This window comes from Canis lupus, chromosome 22, assembly GCF_011100685.1.
Source record: "Canis lupus familiaris isolate Mischka breed German Shepherd chromosome 22, alternate assembly UU_Cfam_GSD_1.0, whole genome shotgun sequence".
Lineage (NCBI taxonomy): Eukaryota > Metazoa > Chordata > Mammalia > Carnivora > Canidae > Canis > Canis lupus.
Window position 1 is genome coordinate 46,191,479 of NC_049243.1, and position 18,995 is coordinate 46,210,473.

At 45.8% G+C, this 18,995-nt stretch overlaps 1 long non-coding RNA gene and 1 pseudogene across 4 annotated transcripts in view; both read left to right on the forward strand.

The window, feature by feature from the left end:
• The window catches only part of LOC111091688, a 31,299-nt gene extending 16,830 nt beyond the window's left edge, over positions 1 to 14,469 (forward strand). Inside the window, exons 3-4 of one of the 4 annotated variants that reach the window (XR_005376487.1) lie at positions 10,656 to 10,901; positions 12,666 to 13,268. This is a non-coding gene — a long non-coding RNA (uncharacterized LOC111091688). Of the gene's footprint in view, positions 1 to 226; positions 533 to 10,655; positions 11,455 to 12,665; positions 13,269 to 14,423 lie in introns of those variants that run through there. The other 3 variants (XR_005376485.1, XR_005376488.1, XR_005376486.1) reach the window with 3 other exon arrangements.
• Positions 14,470 to 14,833: 364 nt separating this feature from the next.
• LOC611294 lies at positions 14,834 to 16,904 on the forward strand (annotated as a pseudogene).
• Positions 16,905 to 18,995: the final 2,091 nt, after the last annotated feature.

Below are 18,995 nucleotides of genomic sequence, written 5' to 3' on the forward strand. Positions count from 1 at the left end.
CAGGGGGCCATGGGGAGGGGTGCCCAGATAACACAGTGCTCTGGGCTGAGATTGGAGTCTGAATGAGTGGGCTCAGGAAAGTAGACTGCCCTCCCCTGTGTGGGTAAGCCTCACTCAATCATTTAAGTGCCTGAATAGAAAAAAAGACAGGAAGAAGGAATTTACCCCCTTCCCCTTGCCTCACCCCTTGAGGTGGACAGCTCAACTCATCCTCTCCTGCCCTCAGACTGAGATTTGTGCCATTGGCTCCCTGGTTCTCGGGTCTTCAGACTTGGACTGAATCACACCCTTTCCTGGGTCTCCAGCTTGCAGAAGGCGGATGGTGGGGCTTCCCAGCCTCCATAATCCTGTAAGACAATTCCTCATAACAAACGTCCTTTTATATATGTGTCCATATCCTATTGGTTCTGCTTCTCTGGAAAACGCTAACTAACACATACAATAGATGAGAAGGACACAACACATTTCTGTAGCATTCTCGCTGAAAATGCATAGTCTGGATTTAATCACAAGAAGACATTTGAGGGATGCCTGGGTGGCTCAGCGGTTGAGCGCTTGCTTGCCTTTGACTCAGGGCGTGATCCCGCAGTCCCAGGGTCGAGTCCCATATTGGGCTCCCTGCATGGGGCCTGCTTCTCCTTCAGCCTGTGTCTCTGCCTCTCTCTCTTTAAAAACAACAACAAAAAAGAAACTAATTGATGGCAAAAAAAAAAAAAAAAAAAAAAGTAATACCGACAAGTTATGTGAACTGTTCTTTTTTTTTTTTTTTAAGATTTTATTTATTTATTCATGAAAGACACACAGAGAGAGAGAGGCAGAGACACAGGCCGAGGGAGGATCAGGCTCCATGCAGGGAGCCTGACGCAGGACACGATCTTGGGTCTCGAGGATCACAGCCTGGGCTGAAGGCGGCACTAACCCTCTGAGCTACCCGGGCTGCCCCAGGTGAACTGTTCTTATGTTCTTGTTTGCTCATATATGTTTGCCTAATAAATGACCCTACCTGTGGCAGGATTCCATCTGAAATCCGCAGGCATTAAAATTTAGTAACAGGGTTGTAGAGAATGGTTAACCTTCCTCCGCATCTTAATTTCTGGCAGTTGTACAATCAAATAGAATCAGAAATTCCAGGAAAGAAGGCACTCCAGCAAAATCTACTTTGTGTTTCTCTTTGGAAATCCAAAGGTTAGGATGACTTAGCAAAAACATTTTGATAAACAGAAGTTGTTTTTTTTTTTTTCCCTTAGTAACAGTGACCAGGATTTATTGATTTATAGTGCGTTCGTAGATTTCAGCCACTTGGCGGCCTATGGTTCTGTGACACTAAGCTCATTCACAATATTCTGCAACCGTCACCACCATCCGTCTCCAGAGCTTCTTCATCTCCCCAAACTGGAACTCTGTATCCATTAAACACTAACTCCTATTCTCTGCCCCCAACCCTCTGGCAACTACCCTTCTTCCATCTGTGATATGTCCCCTCAGGAGTCTGAATAGTAGCACGTGGGGTCCTTCTTTCAAATTTTTAGCTCTGGTCATCCCACTTCTTTCATTTTGTTCCCTCAGCCCAAGGGAATTTAATTTGCTTCCTGCAGTTCCTAATCTCGGGCTTACCTGGGCATCTCCGTTTCGCCTTTAGATTTTCAATGCCTAGGTTGTTAATTCTCTGTATTAAGTCCCTCTGTTTAAAATAGAAGCATGGTTTCTGTTTTCCCAACTAGGTCCTGACTTCTACAAACCCAGGACTTTTCTCTTAGCAGAGAGAGGAGAGAGAGGGAGGCAAGGAGGATGGGAAAGAGAGATTTAACTAGAACCACTGAATACCCCCCTCCACTCCACCCTGAACCTGGCAGAAACAAAACCACTAGGTAGGAGGCACCTGGGTGGCTCAGCTGGTTAATTGCCCGGCTCTTATGATCTCAGGGTTGTGAGATCGAGCCCCAGGTCAGGCTTAGTGTGGAGCCTGCTTGAAATTCTCTCTCCTGTTCCCCTCCCCTTCTCCCCCAGCCCCCTGCACATATGCTTGCTCTCTCTCTCTGTCAAAAAAAACAAGCAAACCATTAGATAGAAAGCTGTTACAAATCACGACACATGGAGCTCCCACAGAGAAAGCAACCTTCATTGAGGACCATGAGAATTTGAAAAACTTCAATTAGCAGATTCAATAGCAATTTAGGCATAGCTGAAAAACAGATTAGTAACTTGGAAGAGACATCTGAAGCCATCCAGACCAGGACACAAAGAAATGAAGAGAGGAGTTTACGAAAGCATGATTAAGAGGAATGGTGGAGGGGCGTGTGGCTGGCTCAGTGGGTAGAAATGTGACTCTTGATCCCAGGGTCTTGAGTTCAAGCCCCATGCAGGACACACAGTGTACTTAAGGAAAAAGAGAAAGGGAAAGAAATGGTGGCTAAAAAGTATGAAATGTGAGGAGAAGTAAGGAAGAATGCAGGTAAAGGAGGAATTTTTTTAATAGAAATTGGCTGAGAATGGCCCAGAATTGAAGAAAAGTAGCAGCTTCCAATTCAAATAGAATAAAAACTGACAATGGAATATGGTAAGTATAATGTTTTCTACTTATCATTCATGTAATAGGTGCATTATATAATTACATTTATCAATCATCCAAAAGATTTTCAGATTGGATAAGAAACACTATCTAAGTCTATGCTACTTATGAGAAATCCACCCCAAACATAACTAAATCAAAAGGTTGGGTTGTTTTTTGTTTTTTGTTTTTTTGTTTTTTTTCAAGATTTTATTTATTTATTCATGAGAGACACAGAGAGGTAGAGACACAGGCAGAGGGAACCCGATGCAGGACTTGATCCCAGGACCCAGGGATCACAACTTGAGCAAAAGGCAGATGCTCAACCCCTGAGCCACCCAGACATGCTTAAATTAAAGATTTAAAATAAAGGAAAATGATATATCAAGAAATCATTCCCTCCAATAAAGCTGAGATAGCAAAATGAAACTTTACAGACTAAATGTTTGTGTCCTTCCCAAATTCATATATTCAAGCCCTGAACAAGGCCTTGTGTGATTGTTTGGAGGTGGGATCTTGGCAGTGGCTTAGAGCTAAATGATACCCTAAGAGAGGCCCTAGATCCCATAAGATTCATGTTTAAGAAGAGGAAGAGAGACTGGAGCTCTCTCCTGTTCTCTGTGAGCACACACCAGGAGAGGCCATGGAAACACACAGCAAGAAGGCAACCATTTGCAAGAAAAGATGATTCACCAGAACCCAACCATGCTGATCTCAGACATCCAGCCTCCAAAACTGAGAAAATACATTCCTGTTGTTGAAGCTCCACATCTATTCTATGGTATTTTGCTGTGGCAGCCCAAGCTAATGCACCACCAGAAGATAAAAGGATAAAGAGAATCAGTATTGCACGATTTTTTTCAAATCTCAGAAAGTTACAACAGTTCTGAATTTGTACACATCTAATGATTTGCATCAATATATAAATCAAAAAAATATATATACATATATAAATCAAAAGGGGGAAGCCCAGGTGGCTCAGCAGTTTAGTGCTGCCTTCAGTCCAGGGCCTGATCCTGGAGACCTGAAGTCGAGTCCCACATCGGGCTCCCTGCATGGAGCCTGCTTCTCCCTCTGCCTGTGTCTCTGCGTCTCTCTCTGTCTCTGTCTCTCATGAATAAATAAATAAAAATCTAAAAAATAAATCAAAATAAATAAAAGGGTGCCTGGGTGGCTCAGTTGGTTAAGCGTCTGTCTTCAGCTCAGGTCATGATCCCAGGGTTAGAGTCCCATGGGACTCGAGTCCCATGTCAGAAGTCCCTGCTCATCAGGGAGGCTGCTTCTCCCTCTGCTGTGTCTCTGCCTCCCTCCCCCTGCCCTCTGCCTCTCATGAATAAATAAATAAAATCTTAAAAAAAAAAAAAAGAAACTCAAGATCAGACACAAAATGAGGGATGCCTGGGTGGCTCAGTGGTTGGGCATCTGTCTTTGGCTCAGGTGGTGATTCCGGGGTCCTGGGATCAAGTCCCGCATCATCAGGCTTCCTGCATGGAGCCTGCTTCTCCTTCTGCATATGCCTCTATCTCTCTCTCTGTGTCTGTCATGAAGAAATAAATAAAATAAAATAACACAAAATGAACATGGATATAAAATTATTAAGCTTGATCTAATAGATATGTAGAACTCTGTGCCCATCAAACAGATAATTATTAAGTATATGAAACATTTTAATGAACTTATTAATTATTTTAAAATATTTTATTTATTCATTCATGAGAGACACACACAGAGAGAGAGAGAGAGAGGCAGAGACACAGGCAGAGGGAGAAGCAGGCTCCGTTCCATGCAGGGAGCCTGAAGTGGGACTCGATCCCCGGTCTCCAGGATCAGGCCGTGGGCTGAAGGTGCCGCTAAACTGCTGAGCCACCTGGGTTGCCCAAATTTATTAATTTTTTAATGGGATCCCTATTTTGTTTAGCTTTTTGTATTTTCCAAGAAAATCTTTTTTTTTTTTTTTTAAGATTTATTTATTTATTCATGAGAGACACAGCAAGAGAGAGGCAGAGACATAGGCAGAGAGAGAAGTAGGCTCCATCCAGGGAGCCCGATGTGGGACTCGATCCCGGGACTCCAGGATCATGCCCTGAGCCAAAGGCAGATGCTCAACCGCTGAGCCACCCAGGCATCCCAAGAGAGAGAGTATTACAATGAACCTCCATGAGATAAATTTTAGCAATTACTAACATTTTGTCTATCTTGTTTCACTAAACTCCACTTTTGCTGGGGGTGCCTCCAGCATCTACACAACTCACAGACATTCCAGTATGCATTGTTAACAGATAAAGACTTTTTTTTTTTAAGATTTTATTTATCCATTCATGAAAGACACAGGCAGAGGGGGAAGCAGGCTCCATTCAGGGAGCCCAACATGGGACTCGATTCCAGGACTCCAGGATCCTGCCCTGAGCCAAAGGCAGATGCTCAACCACTGAGCCACTCAGGCATCCCACAAGCCATCAGTTTAATAACACACTTTGGAATTTTACATGATGGGGGTTTATAGAATCATTCATTTCTTCCTTTGAAATGCTAGATCAATAGCTTCCATCTTATCTTGACACCACTCCTTTTCTTTTGTCATTATTACTCAATAACCTAATCAGATTGCTTATCACCCAACATCTAAAGTTAGAAATGAACAATAATTATTTTAAGAGGTTTTTTTTAAGAGTTTTTTAAGTTGATTTAAACAATCTTTATACCCAACATGGGGCTCAACACATGACTCCAAGATCAAGAGCTGTATACTCTACCAACTGAGCCAGCCAGGTACTCCTAGAAATTAAAAATAATTTTGAAGAGAGGTATGAACATACCAAGGCCTGCGGTGGTTGGAGGATGCTACCAAATGGAGGTTGTAGGCCACCAAAGGCAATTGTCACAATTGTAGGGGCCCTGGTTCTGGTGAAAATGCTACCGTGTTTGCCTTTGCTGTATGGTACGTACCTAACTTTAAAAGCTGAGAGAGGAATTCCTGGGTGGCTCAGCAGTTTGGCCCCTGTCTTCAGCCCAGGGCGTGATCCTGGAGTCCGGGGATCAAGTCCCATGTCGGGCTCCCTGCATGGAGCCTGCTTCTCCCTCTGCCTGTGTCTCTGCCTTTCTCTGTGTGTCTCTCATGAATAAATAAATAAAATCTTTTTTTTTTTTTTTATTATTTATGATAGTCACAGAGAGAGAGAGAGAGAGAGGGAGAGACACAGGCAGAGGGAGAAGCAGGCTCCATGCACTGGGAGCCCGACATGGGATTCGATCCCGGGTCTCCAGGATCGCGCCCTGGGCCAAAGGCAGGCGCCAAACCGCTGCGCCACCCAGGGATCCCTAAATAAAATCTTAAAAAAAAAAAAAAGGGTGAGAGATATAACAAATCAATACCTCAGACCCTCATGCCATTTCCATCCTCACCCCACCTCTTTACCCTTGTAAGTAAAGCCACCCGAATATCAAGGGATATACTTTATTTTTTTTTTAAAGATTGCATTTATTCATGAGAGAGAGAGAGAGAGAGAGGCAGAGACACAGACAGAGGGAGAAGCCTGGGCCGAAGGCAGGCTCCCAACCGCAGAGCCACCCAGGGATCCCCTCAAGGGATATACTTTATTTATTTATTTTTTTTCAAGGGATATACTTTAAACAACATATAAGTTGGCTTAAGAAAGACTTCAGCTCTGGGGCTCCTGGCTGGTTCAGCTGGTGGAGCACATGACTCTTGATCTCAGGGTTGTGAGTTTCAGCCCCATGCTGGACATAGAGATTATTTATTTATTTTTTTTTTAAATTTTTTTTTTTCATTTATTTATGATAGTCACACAGAGAGAGAGAGAGAGGCAGAGACACAGGCAGAGGGAGAAGCAGGCTCCATGCACCAGGAGCCTGACGTGGGATTCGATCCCGGGTCTCCAGGATCACGCCCTGAGCCAAAGGCAGGCGCTAAACCGCTGCGCCACCCAGGGATCCCGACATAGAGATTATTTAAAAATAAAATTGAGGGGCAGCCCGGGTGGCTCAGCGGTTTAGCGCTGCCTTCAGCCCAGGGCCTGATCCTGGAGACCCGGGATCGAGTCCCACGTTCGGGCTCCCTGTGTGGGGCCTGCTTCTCCCTCTGCCTGTGTCTCTGCCTCTCTTTCTCTGTGTCTCTCATGAATAAGTAAATAAAATCTTTCCAAAACATAAAAATAAAATTGAAAGAAAGAAATATTTCAGCTCTGAGACAGAACTCTGGGAGACCTGAATGTATTTGAGGGGAAAGTCCAAGGGCAGACAGGAATAGAAGGTTAAGGTGATTTGGTGCAGGGCAGGGGGATGACTGGCTTGGGATCCAGAGGACACTCATTCAGTCTCGTCATAATCTTCCCTATCAGTCATGAGGTCACCCAAACTCAAGAGGCTCATTATGTAGACACAGCAAGCTTTCTCTTGACCTCAGTCCTTGTTTTTCTGGGGAAGAGAGCGAAGAACTCGCTGTGTCCCTGTTGGGAGATTGTGCTCCTAAGTACAGGTGCACTGATGCATCCCAGAGGCCAGGCAGGCATGTGCAGGGAGAGTGCCTTCTCTCCATTCTAGGCCCCAGAGGCATTTTGCTGCAGCTACCCGCAGTGTTTTTGACAGGTTGCCCTGTGACCTTCAGGGCAAGTTCTAATTGATCTGATCCACTTCCTCAGGGCGCTCCCTTGCCTAATCTGAGTTCTTCGAGAGATGTCCCTATATCTTGCCAAACTTTGCGGGAGCCAACTTGGGCAAAGGCCAAAGGGACTTCAATTAATCCCATCCTTTCCATGTTCTGGTTATCATTGAAATCAAGACCTTCTCGCATAGGGATATTGAAAGCTTTCTTATTATGAATGAAAACAGATAGGGCTTGTTAACAACATCAGTTCTTAATTACTTGTTCTTTGTTGTATGGTTTGGCAAGCTTTCCTGATGTAAAAGAGAAGAAAAAAGGATGTCTTTGGAAAAAAAAAAAAAAAAAGCTCTAGTGCACAGAAGAGTTTCTTTAACATACATTTGGTGTTGAATCCTGGTCTGCAGGTGCATCGAATCAGCTTTATGGGTCTCCTAGTGTCAAACTGGGTAAACTCAGGACTGGGCACTACCAGGACACAGAAGTGACCTGTGTGGACAGAAGGGGGCCTACAGCTTGTGTTTTGCTGCTGTTTGGTATTTTCCTCACCATGTATAAACTGTCCTAGCCCAGCTTCCTGGAGAGGCTCTACAGATTGATTTCTTTCTTTCTTTCTTTTTCAACTGTGGTAAAATATATGTAACATAAAATTTACCATGTTGACCATTTCTAAGCGTCCAGTTCATTAATGTTAAGTACATTCACAGTGTTGCACAATCGATTCCCAGAATGCCTTTCATCTTGTGAACTGAACTACATATTCGAAATAACAACTCATACCCTGGCCCCCAGGCCCTGGGGACCACCCCTCTCCTTTCTGGCTCTGTGAATTTGACCACTCCGGGTACCTCATGGAGGTGGAATTCCACAGTATTTGTCCTTCTGTGTCTGCCTCATTTCACTCAGCAAATGTCCTCAAGGTCTACCTGTAGCATGAGCCTCTGCTGATTTTTCCATCATCCATTTGACTTTTGGGGGGCTTTCTCCTTGGCTTCACATTCTTACAGTTGTGCTAACAATAGATGACTTTGTTAATTGAAAAATTTATTCTTGGGACGCCTGGGTGGCTCAGTGGTTGAGCCTCTGCCTTTGGCTCAGGTCATGATCCCAGGGTCCTGAGATCGAGTGCCACACCGGCTCCCCACAGGGAGCCTGCTTCTCCTTCTGCCTATGTCTCTGCCTCTCTCTCTTTCTCTGTCTGTCTCTCATGAATAAATAAATAGAATCTTTCTTTTAAAAAGGAGAAAAGTTTATTCTTTTCAAGGTGGGAAGCAAGAGAATTGAAGATAAAAAGGTATATATGAAGTCTGAAAGCATTGTTGCAGCAGCAGAAATGGGATGGAGAGGGAGAGGCAAAGCAATAGAACTGGGGGTAACAGAAAGGGACACTGACCACCATGCCCCCAACAAAACTCTGAGAGGAGAATCTTCTTGGTCACTTGTCCTGCCTCTAAGTAAATAAATGGCATTTAAAGTTTTTTATTTTTAAAATATTTTATTTTTAAGTAATCTCTATATCCCATGTGAGACTTAAGCCCACAAGCCCGAGGTCGAGTTGCTCACTCTACCGCCTGAGCCGCCAGGCATCCCAAGAAATTATTATTATTTTTAAAAGATTTTACTTATTCATTTATGAGAGACACAGAAGGAGAGGCAGAGACACAGCAGAGGGGAAGCAGGCCCCAAGCAGGAAGCCCAATGCGGTACTCGGTCCCAGGACCCAGAATCAGACCCGGAGCGAAAGGCAGACCCTCAACCACTGAGCCACCCCAGGCGTCCCAAGAAATTATAGTTTTATTTTATTTTATTTTTGTTTTTTTTAGAAATTATATTTTTAAATTGATCTGTTCAACCTATAATAAATCTGTACTATTGCCAATTACTACCTGTGTCATATGACAAAAACCTCCTATTTTTGCTGTTGATAAAGGGTTACAGACTCAAAAAAAGGGGGGGGGGGCCAAGTCCAGGGTGTCCAGCATTATATTAGGAAGGGCCATGCTCCAGGGGTGGCCACAACAAATCTTGATATTGGCCTTTTCTTATTTAGACTGACCCTTCATGTATTAATATGTTGGATGTTAAGATACAGGCTTTTATTGGCCTCTTATTATTATTATTTTTTAAAGATTTTATTTATTGGGCAGCCCGGTGGCTCGGCAGTTTAGTGCTGCCTTCAGCCCAGGGCGTGATCCTGGAGACTCGGGATCCAGTCCCACGTTGGGCTCCCTGCATGGAGCCTGCTTCTCCTTCTGCCTGTGTCTCTGCCTCTCTCTGTGTGCCTCTCATGAATAAATAAAAAAAGATTCTATTTATCTATTCATGAGAGGCAGAGAGAGAGAGGCAGAGGGCGAAGCAGGCTCGACACAGGGAGCCCAACGTGGGACTGGATCCTGCATCTCCAGGATCACGCCCTGGGCTGAAGGCAGCACTAAACCACTGAGCCACCCTATTGGCCTCTTAAATACAATGATGGATATTAGAAAGTTGCTGCTGCTTGGAGATGTTAAAGGCATCGGATACATATGGACCAGTGAAAACCGCTGGAGAACATTCCCCATACCTGTCTACCTGCCTTACCTGGGCACAGGAAAAGTAACCACAGAAGTCTCTAGCCTGCAGCTCTTTTTTTTTTTTTTTTTTAAGATTTATTTATTTATTCATTCAGAGAGAGCGAAGAGAGAGGCAGAGACACAGGCAGAGGGAGAAGCAGGCTCCACGCAGGAAGCCCGATGTGGGACTCGATCCTGGGTCTCCAGGATCACACCCCAGGCACCGCTGCGCCACCGGGGCTGCCCTCTAGCCTGCAGCTCTTAAAGATGTGGCTTCCTATGTACAGCCATCCCAAAGAAAATCCACAGAACGTTGCCTTGGCAAAGCTGCCCAAGTGAATTTTTTGTAGAATTGGAATATGTAGGTTGGAATTCCTATGTATTGGTAAGCCTTTCCTAGTTCATGCTATGTTACAATTTCCGGACTTTCAGTTACAATGATCAAGGCTTGTGGTATCCTGGCTGTAGGCTGACCAGGGTTCTGCTCTTCCTTCCTTCCAAGCAGTCCTCGCTGGGATATACTGGGACAAAGAATGATGGTGGGAAAAAAAAAAAAAAAAAAAAGAATGACGGTGGAACCAAGAGAAGGATCTTAAAACCTCTACATGGAAGCAACACATATGGCTTCCAGTCATCTTTCCTTGGCCAAAACAAACCATATGGCCAAGCCATCAGCTTGCTGGGCCAGTAGCAAGGAACAGACACAAAAATGCAACCTACTGATCCTACTAGGTCACAGAACAAGGATTGGATTGTGTTTGTAGAACTGGCGTGAACTATGTTGTGACCTCTTTGCTAGTAACTCTTTACCCAGTAAATATCTTTATCTTCATCCTAATTTTGTGTGGTGGGGGGTGGGGGTAGGGTAGTGGGGGTTGGGGTGGGGAGTCTGGCTAACCTTGATCTTTTTTTTTTTTTTTTTTTTTTTTTATGATAGTCACAGAGAGAGAGAGAGAGAGAGAGAGAGAGAGGCAGAGACACAGGCAGAGAGAGAAGCAGGCTCCATGCACCGGGAGCCCGACGGGGGATTCAATCCCGGGTCTCCAGGATCGCGCCCTGGGCCAAAGGCAGGCGCCAAACCGCTGCGGCACCCAGGGATCCCTAACCTTGATCTTGTGTAACGTCTTTCAGCTGCCTTTCCTGGCAAAAAGAACCTCAACTGTGCATAACCAAACCAGCTCAGGTCAGACCCTTCCCCAGGTTCTCTGACAGGCAGGAGCTCCGCAAATTCACCCAATATGAACCACCTCATTCCTTCCAGCCTTTTCAAAATTTGGCTTCTGTGCTTTTCTCCAATCTCTCTTCTGCATCATCAAATTCTTCCTTTTTACTGGATCATTCCCATCAGCACATAAACACACAGAATTTTCTCATCTTAAAAACGAAAATATGGACCTAGAGGGATGGTGCTAAGTGAAATAAATCAGACAGAGAAAGACAAATACTGTAGGGTCTCAGTTATATGTGGAATCTTAAAAAACCCCTAATCTCATAGATACAAAGAACAGGTTGGTGGTTGCCCAAGGCAGAGGGTGGGAGTGCGAGAAATGGTGAGGGGGTCAAAAGCTACCAACTTCCTGTATTGAGATAGGCAAATCCTGAGAATGTAAAGTAAGGCATAATGACTACGATTAATAACACCGTACTGGGGACGCCTGCGTGGCTCAGCGGTTGAGCGCTTGCCTTTGGCCCAGGGTGTGATCCTGGAGTCCTGGGATCGAGTCTCACATCAGTCTCCCTGCATGGAGCCTGCTTCTTCCTCTGCTTGTGTCTCTGCCTCTCTCAGTCTGTGTCTCTCATGAATAAATGAATAAGTATTTTTAAAAATACAGTGCTATATATTTGAAGGTTGCTAAGAGAGTAGATCTTAAAACTCTTACCTCTAGAAATAAATGTGTCACTGTGAGTGGTGGTGATGGAGGTTAATGAGACTTATTGTGGTGATCATTTTGCAATATATACACGTATCAAATAATTTTGTTGTCCACCTTCACTAATACAATTATATGTCAATTATATTTCAATTAATATACAAAACCAAACTTTTTTCTTTTTTTTTTTTTTAGATTTTATGTATTTGTTCATGAGAGACACAGAGAGAGGCAGAGACACAGGCAGGAGAAGCAGACTCCATGCAGGGAGCCCCATGCAGGGACTCGATCCCAGGACCCTAGGATCACACCCTAAGCCAAAGGCAGATGCTCAACCACTGAACCACCCAAGTGACCTTCAAAACAAACTCTTTTAAGCCCTCAGCACCTATGGTCATTGCCTTGTATCTGCTGCTTTTTCCAGAAAAGCATTTTCAAAAAATTGTCTACCCTTAACTTTACTCCTTCAACATTGAGTCATTCACTGTCTTCACCTCCTTTATTTTTTTCTGTCTTCACCTCCTAAGGCCACACAGCCCAGGTTTGCAGAGCTCACCAGGGACCTCCATGTTCTAAATCCAGTAGATGGTTTTCCATCCTCCTATGTTGGCCTCTTCACGGCGCCAGATGCCATTCCCCACTGGGCTCATGGAAGCACTCTCTTCTCCACGTTTCCATGACAAGACCCTCTCCTAATTTTCCCTTATCTTTCTAGATTCCCTCTTCAGAAGGAAGCCCTGACATCTTTTCTGAGCTCTACGTGTTTATGTCCCACTGATCACTTATCTGCTCACTGGGACCCGGCAGAAATCATGTCAAGCTTCTTAGGTCCAAATCTGAGTCCTTGACTTCCCCCTCTAAAGCATTCTCTGCCTTTCTTCCTCATGGCACTGCATGGCACTTCCCCGTGCCCAATACCTGCTCCAGATCCGCTGTAATCAGTATAGATACTTTCTTTTCTCCCCTGCCTTTTCTAGTCCATTTCCAAGCCCCAAGGTTTCTACCTACAAACTATTTCTTGCCTCTCTGCCTCTCACTACCGCCTAATCTGGGCTGCTATCATTTTGTGCCCCCAGAATTACAACAGCATTCTCAAAAAGAGAAGACTTCTGCTTTGCTTCACCATTGTGAATTTTGAAAACCCCAAGAGATCTGTTTTGGCCAGAATTTGAAGAGCTTACAATGTCACTATTTTGAATTTGTGATTTGAAGGAAGAAAGGATTACACACTGTGCTTTATTCAAAAACATTTTGAACACACACACACACACACACACACACACACACAAAGACCTATAAACACAGCTGTGCATTAAAGGTGTAGTTTTCATTGGACTCACTCTTTAAGACGGGTATTCTGGGTGTGCTGGATTGGAAGGGAGAGGAAGTCGTTCTGGGCTTTCCCAGTGCTCTGGGGGCTCACTCCCACCCCAGCAGGTGTCTTGGGATTCTGGCTCCGGTATCCCCCAGGGTCTAAGTCAAACTAGAGAGTGGGGTTCTCATCATCTAACCGTCTGCCAGGTAACTCTCGAACAAAACCCAGAGTAGCCTCTAAGATGACGATGAAGTGTAGAAGAGGCATATGGGGCATATTCATTTTCTTTCTACACAAATGACTGCTGTTGTGCCCAAGATTGCGAATCCGAGAAACCACCAAGGAGCCGACACCAATGCAAGTACTCGAGGGTTTATTAACAAGCTCGAGCTTGGGTTCAACTATACCCGACACAGGGGAGCAGGGACTTGGACCCCGAGGTGGGTTCCAGCTGGGTTTTTATGGGCTGGTCTAGGGGACCTCCAGAAGGGGTGGAGGAATTTCTTAAGCTCTGTTCTCATCCTGATATGGGGCTTTCAAGGGCGTTAAGCTCTGTCCTCGTTCTGATATGGGACTTCCTGCCACAGGCGTTAAGCTGTGTTCTTATTCTGATATGGGGCTTTCAAGGGCATTCAGCTCTTATTCACAGGGGCCTGGGATGGCTGTACTTGTGCTAATGCTGAACTTGAGGTGGAATGGCCTTAATTTTCTTGGCCTCCACAACTGCAGTTTGTTTTTTTTTTTGTTTTGCTTTTTATGTATGTATGTATGTATGTATGTTTATTTTTTGTAAAGATTTTTTATGAATTTATTTGAGAAGAACATGAGCTGGGGGGCGGGTAGGGAGAGGCAGAGGGAGAGGGAGAGGAAGAAGCAGACTCCCCACTGAGCAGGGAGCCTAATGTGAGGCAGGATCATAGGATCCTGAGATGATGACCCCAGGGAGCTGAAGGAGCCACCCAGGGGCCCTTGGTTTTTGTTTTGTGTGTGTGTTTTGTTTTATTTTATTTATTTATTTATTTATTTATTTATTTATTTATTTATTTGACACACAGAAAGAGAGAGCACAAGTAGGGAGGGAGCAGCAGGCAGAAGCACAGGGAGAAGCAGGTTCCCTGCCCAGCAGAGAGCTGGATGTGCAGCTGGATCCTAGGACCTAGGGATTACGCCCTGAGCCGAAGGCAGACGCTCAACCACTGAGCCTGCAGATGCCCTGGTGACTGCAATTTGATACTACTTTTCTTCTGCCTTCAGCAGACAAGACAGTGTGGAGCAGTCTAGTTGGTACTGTTGTATTTACAATTGAGTAAAAAAGCATCTTGATGTATAAAAATTGTTACTTCTTTATATTTGTAAACCGCACAAATGAAATCATAGCTTTCATTCAAAATGAATGACATATTAGAATGTCAACCAAATGATAGCCAGGATTAGTTTTTCTTAGGAGTCTCTTTTTTTATGAGTCTCTATTTTTTATCATTCTTTTTTTTATTTTTTATTTTTTATTTATTTATGATAGTCACAGAGAGAGAGAGAGAGAGAGGCAGAGACACAGGCAGAGGGAGAAGCAGGCTCCATGCACCGGGAGCCCGATGTGGGACTCGATCCTGGGTCTCCAGGATCACGGCCCTGGGCCAAAGGCAGGCGCCAAACCGCTGCACCACCCAGGGATCCCTATTTTTTATCATTCTTACAGCCTATGATACTATTCAATTGTTAATGGAAATTCAAGTATTTAAAAATTAATTTACTTTAAAATTTTTTAGTATATGTATTTTGTAAGATTTTATTTATTTATTCATGAGAGACACAGAGAGAGGGGCAGAGACATAGGCAGAGAGAGAAGCAGGCTTACCTTAGAAACCCTGAGGCTGGACTTGATCCCAGGACCCCGGGATCACTACCTGAACCAAAGGCAGATGCTCAACCACTGAGCCGTCCAGGTGCCCCCACAAATTAATTTTAAAATATGAAAGGGCAGTCTGCTCGCACCCTGCACACCCGCCCCCTCCCGTGCCAGGAACTCACTGGCAACATGCCCTACCGATGGCCAGCGCTGACCCCGGAGCAGGAGAAGGAGCTTTCTGACATCGCTCACGGCATCGTGGCTCCGCCAAGGGCGTCCTGGCTGCAGATGAGCCCACTGGGAGCATCGCCAAGCGGCTGCGGTCCATGGGCCTGAGAACCCGGAGGGGAGGCCGCGCTTCCACCGCCAGCTGCTGCTGACCGCCCACCACGGTGTAAACCCCTGCACTGGGGGCGTCAGCCTCTTCCACCAGACACTGTACCAGAAGACCGACGATGGGCGTCCCTTCCCCCAAGTTATCAAATCCAAGGTGGTGGTGTAGGCATCAAGGTGGCCAAAGGTGTGGTACCCCTGGCAGGAACAAATGGCGAGACAACCCCCCAAGGGCTGGACGGGCTGGCTGAGCGCTGTGCCCAGTACAAGAAGGACAGGGCTGGCTTTGCCAAGTGGCACCGGTGCCGAAAATCGGGGAGCACACCCCCTCAGCCCTTGCCATCATGGAAAATGCCAACGTTCTGGCCCATTATGCCAGCATCTGCCAGCAGAATGGCATCGTGCCCATTGTGGAGCCCGAGATCCTCCCGATGGGGACCATGACCTGAAGCGCTGTCAGTATGTAACCGAGAAGGTGCTGGCTGCACCTTCTACAAGGCTCTGAGTGACCACCGCACTCAGATCTACCTGGAAGGCACTTTGCTGAAGCCCAATATGATAACCCCAGGCCACGCCTGCACCATAAATATTCTCATGAGGAGATTGCCATGGCAACTGTCACAGCACTGCCCGCACAGTGGCACCCCCCTCCCACCCCCCCACCCCCCAACCCCAACCCCCGTTCCTGGCATCACCTTTCCACCATGAGGCCAGAGTGAGGAGGAGGCATCCATCAACCTCAATGCCATCAACAAGTGCCTCCTGCTGAAGCCATGGGCCCTGACCTTCTCCAATGGCCGAGCCCTACAGGCTTCTGCCCTGAAGGCTTGGGGTGGAAAGAAGGAGAACCTGAAGGCTGCCCAGGAGCAGTATATCAAGCGAGCCCTGGCCAACAGCCTCGCCTGTCAAGGACAAGTACACCCCAAGTGGTCAGGCTGGGGCTGCAGCCAGCGAGTCCCTCTTCATCTCTAACCATGCCTACTAAGCGGAGGTGTTCTAAGGCTGCCCCCTCAACACCCCAGCGCCCCCCCTCACTCTTGAAGAGAGGGCCTCACCTGGGGCTCCAGGCTGCTCTTTCCCATCACTTTAGCCTCCTGTGTGACATTGGTGTGTGGTGGTGTCTGTATATGCTAACTCCGTTGCTCTTTCCAGCCCACTGCCAATAAACAACTATTTAAGGGGGAAGCAAATATGAAAGGGATCTATAAAATGATCCACGCTGTGAAGCCAGTTGCTGTTTTGCTTTTCTACACATATGTAAAGAAAGGAAGAAATTAAAGAAGAAAAAGCAGTGTCATGCTGAGTAGGATTCATGAACTTCCTTTTCTTTGACCTTTTCCTTCCTCTTCATCCCAAATAAACAAATCGTTAAACCATTTAACCTGAACCAACCTCCCTCAAGCACAGACACACACACACACACACACACACACACACACACACACACACTGTTCTCCTTAAGATGTGTTAGCCAGCGGTATTTTGGTTGGGGAGAGGAGAGCAAACCAGTCCCAAGCTTTGTGGGCAGTTTCTGGGGAATGAGCACTTTGCCCTGGCAGCCCTGGCATAACTTGTTCCTGCAGCACTGCGGACAGATGGGGAGAGACCTGGGAAGGGGGGATCCAGTGAGGGGGCTCAGATAAATCAGTTCAACAGATCACGCCTTCCATTTCCCCTTTCCACAGATGAGAAGTGTTAGAGATAATTGAGTTAAAGAGTCCTTCATGGAGCAGAATCCGATTCATGAGTCCAGAGAACAAACTAATGGTTGCTAGTGGGGAATGGGTCGGGGAATGGACACTATGGGAGAAGGGGAGGAGGAGAGACAGGCTTCCCGTTATGGAATGTGTGAGTCATGGGAACAAAAGGTACAGCACACGGAATATCATCGATGATATTGGAATAGTGTTGCATGGTCACATGGCATAAGGTGTAGAGAAGGTTTTTAAAATTTTTAATTAGTTAACAGAGTATATTATTAGCTTCAGTGGTAGAGTTCAGTGATTCATCAGTCTTTTTATTTATTTTTTGAATATTTTATTTATTCATGAGAGACAGAGAGAGAGAGCGAGAGAGGCAGAGACACAGGCAGAGGGAGAAGCAGGCTCCATGCAGGGAGCCCGATGCGGGACTCGATCTCAGGTCCCCAGGATCATGCCCTGGGCCAAGGCAGAAGCTCCACCACTGAGCCACCCAGGAGTCCCTCTCTCTGATTTCCTACTGAGAAGTTGATTCACAATGTTGTATACACATGAAACTTAGGTAACATCATATGTCAACTATAATCAAATTAAAAAAACAATTTAAATGACCAATTAAAAAAAAACTCAAAACTTTGGAATGTCTGGGTGGATCATTCAGTTAAAGCATCTCTTTTTGGCTCAGGTCCTGATCCCAGGGTCCTGGAATGGAGCCCCACATCAGGCTCCCTGCTTCACGGAGAGTCTACCCCCCTCCTCTCACTCTCTTTTTCTCCCTCTCTCCCTCTCTCTCTTCCTCAAATAAATAAAATCTGTTTTAAAAAAACAAACAAACAAAAAAACTTTTTTGTGTATGTAAATTCTCACTGGTGTTTTTTTTTTTTTTAAGTAAACTCCACTCCCACTGTGGGGCTTAACCTCCCAGCCCCAAGATCAAGCGTGGCAGGCTCTCCCGAGGGCCAGCCAGGTGCCCCACCAGCAGGTCCTCTTATTTCTCATTAAGAAAACTAAAGTGCCCGGGCAGCCCGGGTGGCTCAGCGGTTTAGCGCCGCCTGCAGCCTGTAGCCTGCAGCCCAGGGCGTGATCCTGGGGTCCCGGGATCGAGTCCCGCGTCGGGCTCCCTGCATGGAGCCTGCTTCTCCCTCTGCCTGTGACTCTGCCTCTCTCTCTCTCTCTCTCTGTCTCTATGAATAAATAAATAAATAAAATCTTAAAAGAAAAAGAAAACTAAAGTGCACTGGGCTAGTTTTTAGAAAACTAAAGTGCACTGGCAGAGCCGGGTGGGGGAGGTAGGGGGTGGGAAACAGCTATTTTTTTTTTTTTTTTTTTTGGAAACAGCTATTTGATCCCGCAGTCTGCGTTCTTGACCTCTACTCTCTGCACTCCCTCCACGCTCTCAGCCTTCCTCGAGGTCACCATCCCGTCCTGTCCCTTCAGGCTCCCCGCCTCTCCGTCTACCCCTGCCCCCTGCGCAGCCAGCTCCAGCCCGAGGCACGGCCGGACTCCGCGGTGGAGTCTTCGTGGTCCATGGCGCCATCTCGTGGCCACACGGGGCAACTGAGCGGATCAATGCTACATCTCTGGGATGCTTAGGGCTTTATTTTTGGGTGACAAAATATGTATCAGAGCTCTCTAGCAGTTTATTCTTTCTTTCTTTCTTTCTTTTTTCTTCGTTCTGGTGATTTCTTTGCTTTCTTTTCTTTCGGTGAGGGTTGCGGTATTAGTTTGTATCGTTAGGATTCTTTTCTGATTTAGTCGGGGTCTTTTTCTTATGTTGTTATGCTGTCTTTTTCTTTTTCTTTTTTTTTTTTCTTTCTTTCTTTCTTTCTTTTCTTTCTTTCTTTTTCTTTTTCTTCCCTCTTTTTTACTTTTTTGTTTTTTTAAAATAGATTTTATTTATTTATTCATGAGAAACAGAGAGACAGAGAGGTAGAGACACAGGCAGAGGGAGAAGCAGGCTCCATGCAGGGAGCCCGATGTGGGACTCCATCCTGGGTCTCCAGGATCATGCCCTGGGCTGAAGGCGGCACTAAACCACTGAGCTACCTGGGCTGCCCCCCCTCTTTCTTTTTTAAAAAATATTTTATTTATGTGACAGAGAGAGAGTGCGCACAATTAGGTGTTAGCAGCAGGCAGAGGGAGAGAGAGAAGCAGACTCCCTGCTAAGCAGGGAGCCCCATGTGAGGCTCGATCCCAGACCCCGAAACCAAGA